Source organism: Delphinus delphis, chromosome 4 (genome assembly GCF_949987515.2).
Source record: "Delphinus delphis chromosome 4, mDelDel1.2, whole genome shotgun sequence".
NCBI classification, from domain to species: Eukaryota; Metazoa; Chordata; class Mammalia; order Artiodactyla; family Delphinidae; genus Delphinus; species Delphinus delphis.
The window spans coordinates 65,737,025-65,750,127 of record NC_082686.1 but is presented as its reverse complement, the minus strand read 5'-3'; the positions used below and the strand labels follow the sequence as shown (position 1 = coordinate 65,750,127).

The window sequence follows — 13,103 nt, the reverse complement described above, 5'->3', positions numbered from 1 at the left end:
CTCTGCAACATTTTACTGAGAGTCTCCTGTGTACTAGGAACTGTGCTAAACATTGAGGGATTAAAAAAAAAAAAGAGGTGATCACTGCTCTGAAATAGCACACAGCCTAGTGTCTGTATGCTCCAGAATGTCCTGAACTTTCTAAAGAGATTTAAAAAAAAAATTCTGAAGTTTTTGTCTTCAATTCTCTCTCTCCCAAGCACTAGTACCATGTTGCCCAGTCTGAAGGTACTGTTATTTCATATTGGCAAGGTTTCTTATCTAACTCTAACTTAAACTTTCAATCTTAAAGGAAATCCTCTCTATTGGCTCCCATTCCTTGTGGCTCTTTCCTTCTAATGGTTTTCTCATTTACCTGTCATTCAGGCTCTTTCATTCTCTCATACCTCATATCCAGTGATTACCAAATTTGGTTGATTCCCCCCACCCCACCCCGCCAACTGCCTTGTTGAGCTATACCTTCTTTCCTTTTCTCATCACTGCTATTCTAGCCAGACCTTTGTCATTATTTGGCTTAATGACTAGTAAGACTCTTGCCTCTGATCTTCTCACTTCCAGTCTTTCTGTATACCGACATTAGAATAATCCCACAGTTCAGTTTGGTCATGTTGTTTCTCCTACACACAGATCTTCTATGGGTTCCTCATAGCCTAGAAAATAAAGCCTGCCCAGTTTTAATTGTACATTCGGGAGCTTCTATAGTCTTGCCTTATCTCCAGATATTCAGCTTTTACAAACCTTATGTATCACTATCTTTGAGATATATTGGTTTTTATGGCCTCTCTGCTTTTGTTCAGTTTCCCTTCTGTCACTTGCATTCTCCTGCTGTCTAAACCGTGTGCATATATAAAGATCCATGTCAGTTTCTTCCTTTATGAAATTTCCCAGATGATTCCAGCCAGCCCTATGGGTCTTGCTAGTCTAGATTCCTTGAACACTTATTGTTCATAAACTAGGAAATTCCAAATTTTTTCATGACAAGGACTCCATTTTTATTATGTGTGTCTCCAGGATATCCACACACTTAATGTGTTTTTGAATTAATAGTTGCTGATAGCAGATACTTATCAAATCCTTAAAATATGCCAGGTGATCTAAGGCTTTTACATGAGTAGTTTTATAGGAGCTTTACCGTTAGTCCTGTGATATTGGTACTGTTATTATTCAGATAAGGAAAACTACACACAAAGAGATTATAAATTAACTTGTCCAGGGTCATACAGTTAGCAAGTGGATAGATGGGCAGGTATTTGAATCCAAGCAGTCTGACTCCAGAGTGCTTTATTATATTTTATCATTGCTGTATCAAACCAGTATATTCTGTTCAGAAGATACTTCGGTTAGTTCTTCTTTTTCTTGCTTTTTAAAAAAATTTTAATTTTTCCCTTTATCATAGTTAAGTTATTCAACTGAAATACAATTTGGTTCATCTGTTTTTGTATGTATCCCTTTGTAGAACTTTATCCCCATTCTTTCTGACTTTTTAAAAAAAATTTATATTTTCAGTCTGTGAAACGCTAATGTGGTTCTAAAAGTCAGAGATACACAAATGTCATTCCCTCTGTCTTGTTTCCACTCACTCCCTCTAGATAGCCAATCTCATTATGTTCTGATTTATTTTTTCTGGGTTTCTTTTGCACAAATGAGCAGTAAGTGTACAATCATCCCTTGGTATCCACAGTGGACTGGTTCCAGGACACCCAGTGGATACCAAAATCTGCAGATGCTCTAGTTCCGTATATAAAATGGTGTGGTATTTCCATGTAACCTAAGCTCATCCTCCCATATACTTTAAACCATCTCTAGAATACTTATAATACCTTGTTGATGCTATGTGAATAGTTGTAAATACAATTTAAATACTATGTAAATAGTTGCTGATGTGGCAAATTGAAGTTTTGATTTTTGGAACTTTCCAGAGCTTTTCCCCCCTGAATATTTTTGATCCCAGCTTGGCTGAATCCCTGGTTGCGGAATCCATGAACGCAGAGGGTAGACTAGTTCTCTTTTTTTCTTTCTTACACAAAGTGTAGTATTAGAGATACTCTTTTGTACTTTCCTTTTCTGTTAACTATAGTTCCTGAAAGTCATATCAGTTCAGAGATTTTTCTCATCCGTTTTATAGCTTCATAGTATTGCAGAGTTGATTCCAACCATTCTTCTATATATGGATATTGAATTACTTTTCAATATTTTGTAATCTCCAAGGGGGCTGTTATGAAAAACTTTGTGCATAGGTATTTATTATTAGATGTGTATCTTCACAATAAATTAAGAGAACTAGGGCTGCTGAATGAAAACATAAACATATATGTAGTTTTGTGTGATATTGCTAAATTCCCCTGCATAAGAGCTTGTACAGATTTGCATTCTCTCTAGTAATATATGAATGCCTATTTACCAACAAGGTTTGACAACATGCATTGATTTACTTTTTCAGTTTTTGCCAATCTGATAGGTGAGAAATGGTATCTCGTTGTAGTTTTAATTTACAATCTTATGAATGTAGTTTAACATCCTTTCATGTGTTTAATGTCCACTTTTATCATATCTGGATTTTAGTTGTGATTAGAAAGCCTCTTCCTTATAAAGTCTTATAGAAAGCCTTTTCCTCAGGTTAAAGAGAAATTCATCCATATTTTCTAGCACTTGTAAGTTTTCACTTTTTACAGTTAGATCCCTGATCCATTTGAAGTTTGTTCCTGTTTGTGGAGTTTATTCCTATGTACGGTATGAGTTACTGATCTAATTTTATCCTTCCTAAATCATTAATCATTTATCTCATTTATTAAAAAGTCTATGTTTGTTCCAGTGATTTGAGATGCTATTGTTATTATATGTTATAATATAGCATATATTATATTATATGCTATGTTATTATATTGTTATTATATGTTATTATATACAATATATACACATATATTGTTATATGTTATTATATATATTATATGCTATTGTTATTATTATTGTTATTATACCGTGGAAATTATATTAATTTCCACGGTAATTTGGTCTATTTCTGGACTTTCCATTCTGTTCTACTAGGTCATTTGCATATATCTAAGTCAGTACCACATTGTTTTAATTATAGAGCTCTGTAGTATATTTCAGTGTCTGGTAGGGCTAATCCACCCATGTAGCTTTTCTTTTTCATGTTTTTCTAGCTATTTTTGGATGTTTATTTTTCCCGATGAACTTTGGTATCAGTTTGACTAACTCCATGAAAAGGCTCATTGATATTTTTAATTGGAATTTCATCAACTTTATAAACTAACTTAGGGAGTTAAATCACCTGTCCATGATGCTGAATTACCTTATCCAGGAATAAGAGATGCCTTTCCATTTGTTCAAGTTTACTTTTGTGTCTTTTAGGAGTTTTACTTATATAGGCTTTGACATTTCTTATTAAGCTTATTTTATTGCTTCTGTTGCTATTATATAATTTTGTTTTTCTTTTTATTTTTTTCTGCTAAATGCTATAACGTGGCAGGCTGTGTGACACCAGGCTCAGTTCTTTCCAGTGTATCACCTTTTCTTTGTGAAACTTAGGTATTCTTTGTTCTCCTTGCTAAATATTAGCTGTTTCCAAAAATATAAAATTTGGTGTATTGACCGATTCATTTCTCTTGATTATCATAAAATAGGCATTTTTTCTGACAACTTAAAATTCTGTAGTTTCACATTTGTAATTTTTACATAGCTGCTACCTAGGATTAAATAATCATGTATTTTGCATTAAATAATTACGTATTTTCAGGAAAAGGTGGAATAGGATCTTCTTGCACAATTACATAAACCAACATGCTTAACCTGCTGGTGTCAGTGAGAGGCAGTTTGTTGTGGTGAAAAAACAAGAAGAGAAAGAATGGTCAGAGATAGAAAGAAAACAAGAGTAATTATCCCTGCACTGTAGTCATGAAAACTATATCTAAGATACTGAACCTTTTTTTTTTTAAAAGAATTTCTGGTGTAACAAGTTTCATTTCAGTAGTGTTTTACTTACAATTTGAATACTTTTATCCTTCTGGACCCATCATACTGTGGCAAATAACTAAAATTAAGCAACTTCAATTGGCCAGTTTGAAAGTGCTTGTGATAGAAAATGCTATTGTGGTGTTAGGGGTAGAGTCCAGCTAGGTACCTAATGTAGGAGACCTTTGATATTAGAGCAGGGAGAAGATTAATCAATCCCAAAGGCTACAGATGGTTGTTGGGGCTGGCTTTTCCAATTTGAAAATCAGTAAGCTACATTTTAATTAATTAGTAATCTTAGCTTCATTAACTATTAATTTCAGTTCTCCTTTGAACCAAGTCATAGGTTTCAGGTGTCCTGCTTAGTTTCATTTGTTCTGTAGTTAGGATGTGGGGGTGAAGTGAAGTGTCACTGTTGTTCTGTTGTGAATAGAGAATTTGAGCCCTACTTTAATATATACCATTTTGGAGAGTGAGGAGAGAGAATGTCTGGGCTCAGTCCTTAGGGATATGATTATTTTCTGTATGATATTCTGGAGACAACAAAGGAGAAATAAGACCTTGGTCCACTATTAGTTTTGTAAGCTTAAGTATATCCATTAACTTCATGAGCTTCAATTTCATCATGTGTACAATGGGAATGCTGTTACTACAGCAATGCCCCAGTCCAGTGTTTGGTGCATAAAAGAACTCAATAAGGAGCTTCCCTGGTGGCGCAGTGGTTGAGAGTCTGCCTGCCGATGCAGGGGACACGGGTTCGTGCCGCGGTCCGGGAAGATCCCACATGCCGCGGAGCGGCTGGGCCCGTGAGCCATAGCCGCTGAGCCTGCGCGTCCGGAGCCTGTGCTCCGCAACGGGAGAGGCCCGCGTACCGCAAAAAAAAAAGAAGAAAAAAAAAAAAGAACTCAATAAGTATTGTGCTCCCTTTTTACTCCAATATTGTGTGAATCAAATGAAACAATGTATTATGAGAACATTTACTGAATTTTAAAACTCCTTATAATTAAGTTCTATTGGTTTTAATTTTAGGCTTCTGAAGTATTACAAACTGCTATTTACTTTGGATTTTTTTCAGTGCAAGGTTGAACCATCAGAGGAGTCCAGTGTCTCCTGGGAAAAGAGCTTCATTAAATATGTCTGCCATGCTGAGTCATTGGCAGGGAACAGCTCATGAGAAGCTTGGCTTGGCCCCAAACAAGAGAATAGCTTTGAGAGTTCAGCAGCTGGGACCATTGGTCAATAATGTTTCCTGCAGTGGGATATCTGAGAGGCACATTTTCATAGTTGACATACCAAACTTCCTAAGGATATAGACTATTTTATGCTACTTTCCCAAGTGCCTATGTAGGATGACTGGTAAAATGTTTTTTCAAATTGAATTTTCAGAGACTGTACAAAGGTTTATTGGTAAGGATCCTATTGATTTTGCTTTAAAATTATATATAGTTTTATTGCCTCCATTATTCCAGAGAGAAAAAATGGAGGCATGATATTGTGGTCCTGAATGTCTTCTTTCTGCCTTTCAGTGGCTTGAATGGCTTGAGAGAAAGAGAAATAAAACTTAATAGAAGGCGGCCAGAGTAATTAGGCAAGAAAAAGAAGTAAAAGGCATCCAAATTGGAAAGGAAGAAATAAAACTGTCACTGTTTGCAGATGACATAATATTACATATGGAAAATCCTAAAGACTCCATTAAAAAAAAAAAAACTGTTAGAATAAACCAATTCAGTAAAGTTGCAGGATACAGATCAGTGCACACAAATCTCTTGCATTTCTGTATACTAATAACAAACTATCAGAAAGAGAAATAAAGAAAACAATCTCATTAACAGTTGCACTGAAAAGAATAAAATACCTAGGAATATATTTGACCAAGGAAATGAAAGACCTGTATATTGAAAACTCTAAGACATTAATGAAAGAAATTGTTGAAGACACAAATAAATGGAAAGATATTATGTGCTTGTGGATTGAATCAATATTGTTAAAATGTCCATACTACCCAAAACAATCTACGGATTCACTGCAATCCCTATCAAAATTCCAATGCCATTTTTCAAAGAAATAGAACAAATAATCCTAAAATTTGTATAGAACCACAAAAACCTCAAATAGTCAAAGCATTCTTGAGAAAGAAGAACAAAGCTGGAGATATAATGCTTCATGATTTCAAACTATATTACACAGCTACAGCAATTAAAGCAATATAGTATTAGCATAAAACCAGACACATAGATCAGTGGGACAGAATAGAGAATCCAGGAGTAAACCCACACATGGTCAATTAATTTACAGTGAAGAAGACAAGAATATACAGTGAGGAAAGGACAGCCTTTTCAATAAATGGTGTTGGGAAAACTGAAGAGCCACATGCAAAAGAATGAAACTTGACAACTGTCTTATACCATACACAAAAATTAACTCAAAATGGATTAAAGACCTGAGTTTAAGACCTGAAACCATAAAACTAGAAGAAAACATAAATGGTAAACTACTTGATGTAGGTCTTGGTGATGATTTTTTGAATCTGACACTAAAACCAGAGGCAACAAAAGCAAAAATAAACAAGTGGGACTACATCAAACTAAAAAGCTTCTGCACAGCAAAGGAAACCATCAACAAAATGAAAAGGCAGCCCACTGAATGGGATAAAATATTCACAAATCATATGTCTGATAACAGGCTAATATAAAGAAAAAACCCCAACAATCCAATTAAAAAATGGGCACAGGACCTGAATAGACATTTTCCTGAAGAAGACATACAGATGGCTGACAAGTACATGAAAAGATGCTCAACATCACTAATCATCAGGGAAAGGCAAATTAAAACCACAATGAGATATCACCTCACACCTGTTAGAATGGCTATTCTGAAAAAGACAAGAAGTAACAAGTGTTGGCAAGGATGCGGAGAAAGGGAACATTTGTGTGCTGTTTGTGGGACTGTAGATTGGTACAGGCACTATGGAAAACAGTATGGAGGTTCCTCAAAATATTAAAAATAGAACTACCATAGGATCCAGCAGTTCTACTTTTGGATATTTATCTATAGAAAATGAAAATAACTAACTTGAAAAGATATATGTACCCCATGTTCATTGCAGCATTATTTACAATAGTTAGGATATGGAAACAACCTAAGTGCCCATCAGTGGATGAATGGATAAAGAAATTGTGGTGTGTGTGTGTGTGTGTGTGTGTGTGTTGTGTGTATGATGGAACATTATTCAGCCGTAAAGAGAAGGAAATCCTGACATTGTGACAACATGGATAGACCTTGAGGGCATTATGCTAAGTGAAATAAGTCAGACAGAATAACACAAATGCCATATGCTCTCTCTTACGTATGAAATCTTAAAAAATGAACAGCAGCAACAACAAAAAACAAGCTTGTAGATATAGAGAACAGATTGGTGGTTGCCAGAGGCAGGAGGTGGGAGAAATAGGTGAAGGGGGTCAAAAGGTAAAAAGAAAAAAGAAAATAAAACTTAAATATGAGGCATAGTACACTTCTGAGTTTTCTCACTTTTTTTCTTTTAATTTTATTATCCTTTAGTGTTTATACCTTTTCAAATTCCTATATTTCTGTGGTAAGTTCCAAAGAAGTGTTTAGCAGCCGGAGTTAGATCTGCTCTTTTGACTAGTTTCACTGAAGGCTTTGCAATTTTTGTGGATGGTCAGCTGCTTGATTCTTTTTTTATTAACAGTTTTATTGAGATATAATTCCTATACCATAAATTTCACCCTTTTAAAGTAAACACTCTCTCACCCTTTTAAAGTATATACACTGGTTTCAGTATAGTCACAGAGTTGTGCAACTGTCACTACTAATTCTAGAATATTTTCATCACCTCAAGAAGGAACTCTTTTAATAGTTCCCTATTCAATTCTTATTAATAGTCCCTCCTCATCCTCCTCTTCCCCTAGGCCCTGGCAATCACTAATCTACTTTCTATCTCTATGGATTTGCCCATTCTGGACATTTCATATAAATGGAATCATAATATATGACCTTTTTGTTTCTGTCTTCTTTCACTTGGAATAATGTATTCAAGGTTCATCCACATTGTACTGTCTCATTACTTAAGTACTTTTTGTGGATGAATAATATTCCATTTTATGGATATGCTACATTTTGTTTATCCATTTGTCAATTGATGAACATCTGAGTTGTCTTCATTTTTTGGCTATAATGAATGATGCTCCTCTGAACATTTGCATACAAGTTTTTGTGGGGACTTTTTTTTTTTTAACAGTTCTCTTGGGTATATACTTGGAAGTATGGTGGGTCATATGGTGACTCTGTGCTTAACATTATGAGGAAGTGCGAACTTGTTTTCCAAAGCCACTGTACCATTCTACAATCCACAAGCACTGGATAAACATTGCAGTTTCTCCACATCATTGCCAATACTTGTTATTATCTGGTTTTTGATGGTATCTGTCTTAGAGTAAACTGATACATCTTGTCTTGATTTAAATTTCCTGGTGGCTAATGGGCATCTCTTCATCTTTTATTGGCCATTAGTATGTGTTCTTTGGAGAAATGTCTGTTGAATTTCTTTTTTTTAATTAATTAACTAATTATTATTTTTGGCTGCGTTGGGTATTCGTTGCTGCGTGTGGGCTTTCTCTAGTTGTGGCAGTCGGGGGCTACTCTTCATTGTGGTGCGTGGGCTTCTCATTGTGGTGGCTTCTCTTGTTACGGACCACGGGCTCTAGGTGCGCGGGCTTCAGTAGCTGTGGCTCTTGGGCTCTAGAGAGCAGGCTCAGTAGTTGTGGTGCACGGGCTTAGTTACTTCCTGGCATGTGGGATCTTCCTGGACCAGGGCTCGAAACTGTGTCCCCTGCATTGGCAGGCAGAGTCTTAACCACTGTGACACCAGGGAAGTCCCTGTCTGTTGAATTTCTTTACCCACTAGAATTTTTTTTTAATTTGAAATTTTCTCTTTTTAACAGATAACTATTTTTTGAGCAGTTTTAGTTTTACAGAAAAATGAATGGAAAGTACAGTGTTCCTGTATACACTCTTCTCCTCAGTTCCCCCGTTTTCAACCTTTTGCATTAATGTAGATTTGTTACAATCGTAGCAATATTGATGTATTAGTAGTAATTAAAGTCCACAGTTTGCATTATGGTTCAGTATTTGTGGTGTATAGTCTGTGGACTTTGGCAAATGTATAGTGACATGTTTCCATCATTACAGTGTCATGCAGAATAGTTTCACTGCCCTAAAAATTTCCTGAGCTCCACCTATTCATCCCTCCCTTCCTCCCCTCAACCCTGACAACCATTGATTTTTTTAAAAACTGTTTCTGTAGTTTTGCCTCTTCTAGAATGTCATATACTTGGAATCAAACAGTACATACATAGCCTTTTCAGATTGACTTTTTTCACTTAGCAGTATGCATTTAATGTGCCTGCATAGCTTTTCTTGGCGTGATAGCTCATTTCTTTTTCTCTCTGAAAAAATACAATTATATGCATATACTACATTTTGGTTTTTTTTTATTTGCTTATTGAAGGACATCTTGGTTGCTTCCAGGTTTTGGCAGTTATGAATAAAGTTGCTGTAAACATTCATGTGCAGGTTTTTGTGTGGATATAAGTTTTCAGGTCATTTGGGTAAATACCAAGTAGCACAGTTGCTAGATTGTATGGTAAGAGTATGGTTCAGTTTTTCAAGAAACTGCCCAATTATCTTCTAAAGTGACTGTGCAGAATAATTTTGTATTCCCACCAGCATTGATGAGAGTTCCTGTTGCTCTGCATCCTTACCAGCCTTTGGTGTTATCAGTGTTTTGGGTTTTAGCCATTCTAATAGGAGTGCAGTAGTATCTCACTGTTGTTTAAATTTGCAGTTCCCGATGAAATACGATGTTGAGCATCTTTTCTTTCTATATCTTCTTTGGTGAGGTGTCTTTTCAAGTCTTTTGCCCATTACTAATGGTTGAGTGTTTTCTTCTATTGAGTTTTAAGGGTTCTTTGTATATTTTAGTTAAAAATTCTTTATGATATAAGTGTTTTACAGTGCTTTTCTCCCAGTCTGTGACTTGTCTTTTCATTAGTGTCTTAGACCAGAAATTTTTAATTTTAGTGAAAAGTCCAATTTACAACTTTTTTCTTTCATGGATTGTGCTTTTGGAGTTGCATCTAAAAAGTCACTGCCAAATGCAAGGACACCTAAATTTTCTCCCATATTATCTTGTAGTGTTTTATAGTTTTGCCTTTTACATTTAGATATGTGATCCATTTTGAGTTAATTTTTGTGAAAGATGTAAGATCGGTGTCGAGATTCATTTCTTTGCTGTTCAGTTGTTACAGCACTATTTGTTGAAAAGACTATCCTTTCTCCTTTTAAATGCCTTTGTTCCTTTGTCAAAGTTCAGTTAATTGTATCTGTGGCTATTTCTGCACTCTCTGTTCTGTTCCAGTGATCTATTTGTTTGTTCTTTCTCTAATATCGTATCCATTTTTACTCTAGCTTTATAATAAGTCTTGAAGTCAGTTAGTGTCAATCTTTTGACTCTTCTTCAGTATTGTGTTGACTGTTCCATATCCACAAAATAATTTGCTGGGATTTGATTGGGATTGCATTAAATCTATAGATCATGTTAGGAAGAACTGACATCTTGACTATTCAGTCCTCCTCTCCATGTACATGAAATATGTTTCCATTTATTTAGATCCTTGATTTCTTTCCTCAGAGCTTTATAGTTTTCCTCATATAAATCTTTTATATAGTTTGTTTGCTTTGTACCTAATATTCCTTTTTTTTCTTTTTTTGTGTACTAATGTAAATTGTATTGTTTTTTAATTTCAAATGTAAATTGTTCATTGCTGGTATATAAAAAAGCACTTGACTTTTGTACCTTAATCTTGTATCCAGCAATCTTGCTATAGTCCCTTATTAATTCCAGGGTGTTTTTCGTTTTTGATGCCTTGGGATTTTTTACATGGACAATCACGTCATCTGTGAACAAAGATAGTTTTACTTCTTTCCAAGTTTGTATACCCTTTATTTTCTTGGGGGGTGGGTATCTTATTGCATATGCAATCTTGAATAGGAGTGGTGAGAGTCTCAAGTTTTTCTTGGCTTGTTTCTGATCTTAGCAGGAAAACATAGTTTCTCCTCATTAAGTATAAAGTTAGCTGTAGAATTTTTTGTAGATGTTCTTTTTTTTTAAATTTATTTATTTATTTATTTATTTGGTTGCGCCTGGTCTTAGTTGTAGCAGGCAGGCTCCTTAGTTGTGGCATGCGATCTCTTAGTTGCGGCATGCATGTGGGATCTAGTTCCCTGACCAGGGATCGAACCCAGGCCCCCTGCATTGGGAGTACAGAGTCTTAACCACTGCACTACCAGGGAAGTCCCTGTAGATGTTCTTCATCAAGTTGAAGATGTTCCCCTCTATTCCTAGTTTGCTAAGAGTTGTTTTTTTCTTTTTTTCATCGTGGACGGATGTTGGATTTTGTCAAATACGTTTTCTACATCTATACATATGATCAGATAATTCTTCTTTAGCCAGTTGATGGACTGGATTATATTAATTAATTTTAAACGTTGAACCAGCTTATCATACCTGGACTAAATCCCACTTGGTCTTGGTGTATACTTCTTTTTATACATTGTTGGAATCAGTTTGCTAATATTTTGTTGATGATTTTTGCATTTATGTTCATGTGAGATATTGGTCTGTAGCTTTTGTTTCTTGTAATGTCTTCTGTTTTTGGTATTAGGGTAATACTGGTCTCAAAGAATGAGTTGGGATATATATTCCCTTTGTTTTTGTCTTCTGGAAGGGACTGTAGAGAATTGATATAATTTCTTCCTTAAGTGATTGGTGGAATTCACCGGTGAACTCATCTGGGTGTGGTGCTTTCTATTTTGGAAGGTGATTAATTGTATGTCAGATTATTTAATAGATACAGACCTTTTCAGATTATCTAGTTCTCCTTGTGTGTGTTCTAGTAGATTGTGTTTTTCAAGAAATTGGCCCATTTTATCTATGTTATCAAATTTGTGAGTACAGAGTTTGTCATGATATTCCTTTAATCTGTTAATGTCCATGAGATCTGTGATGATGACATCTTTTTGCTTTTGATATTAGTAATTTATGTCTTCTCTCTTCTTAGCTAACCTGGCTAGATTTTTATCAGTTTTATTGATCTTTTCAAAGAACTATCTTTTGATTTTGCTAATTTTTCTCTGTTGATTTCCTGTTTTCAGTTTCATCTCTGATTTACATTTCTTTTCTTCTGCTTACTTTGGATTTAATTTGTTCTTTTTCTACTTTTCTAAGTTGCAAACTTAGATATTGCTTTTGGATTTTCTTCTTATTTAATATATGCAATCATTGCTATAAATTTCCCTGTAAGCACTGCCTTCATTGCATCCACAAATATTGATTTAGCTCAAAATATTTTCTATTTTCTCTTGAGACTTCTTTGACCCAGTTGGTACTTAGAAGTATGTTGTTTATGCTCCAAGTTTTTTTTTTTTTTTTTTTTCTGACTGTTTTTCGGTTACTGATTTCTAGTTTAATTCCCTTGTGGTCTGAGAGCATACTTTGTATGATGTCTCTTCTTTTTAATTTGCTAGGGTATGTTTTATGGCCCAGAATTAGGTCTATCTTGACTAATGTTCTATATGAGCTTGAGAAAAATACATATTCAACTGTTGGGTAAAATTTTCTGTAAATATGTTAATTAGATCCAGTTGATTAATAGTGTCGTTCAGTTTAACTATGTCCTTCATTGATTTTCTGCTTGCTGGATCTATCAATAACTGATAACTGATGAAAAGTTGTTGAAATCTCTAAATATAATAGTGGATTTGTCTGTTCCTCCTTGTGATTCCATTAGTTTTTTTTTGTTTGGTTTTGTTTTTTTGAGGTACGCGGGCCTCTCACTGTTGTGGCCTCTCCCTTTGCGGAGCACAGGCTCCGGACGCACAGACCCAGCAGCCATGTCTCACGGGCCCAGCCGCTCTGCGGCATGCGGGATCCTCCCGGACCGGGGCACGAAGCCGTGTCCCATGCATCAGCAGGCGGACTCTCAACGACTGCACCGCCAGGGAAGCCCGATTCCATTAGTTTCTGCCTCAAATATTTTGACTCTGTTGTTAGG

At 35.3% G+C, this 13,103-nt stretch overlaps 1 protein-coding gene across 4 annotated transcripts in view; it reads left to right on the top strand.

Annotated features, from left to right (window-relative positions):
• Positions 1–13,103, top strand: part of GSK3B (glycogen synthase kinase 3 beta) — a 201,100-nt gene that overhangs the window by 69,155 nt on the left and 118,842 nt on the right. The window lies entirely within an intron of this gene.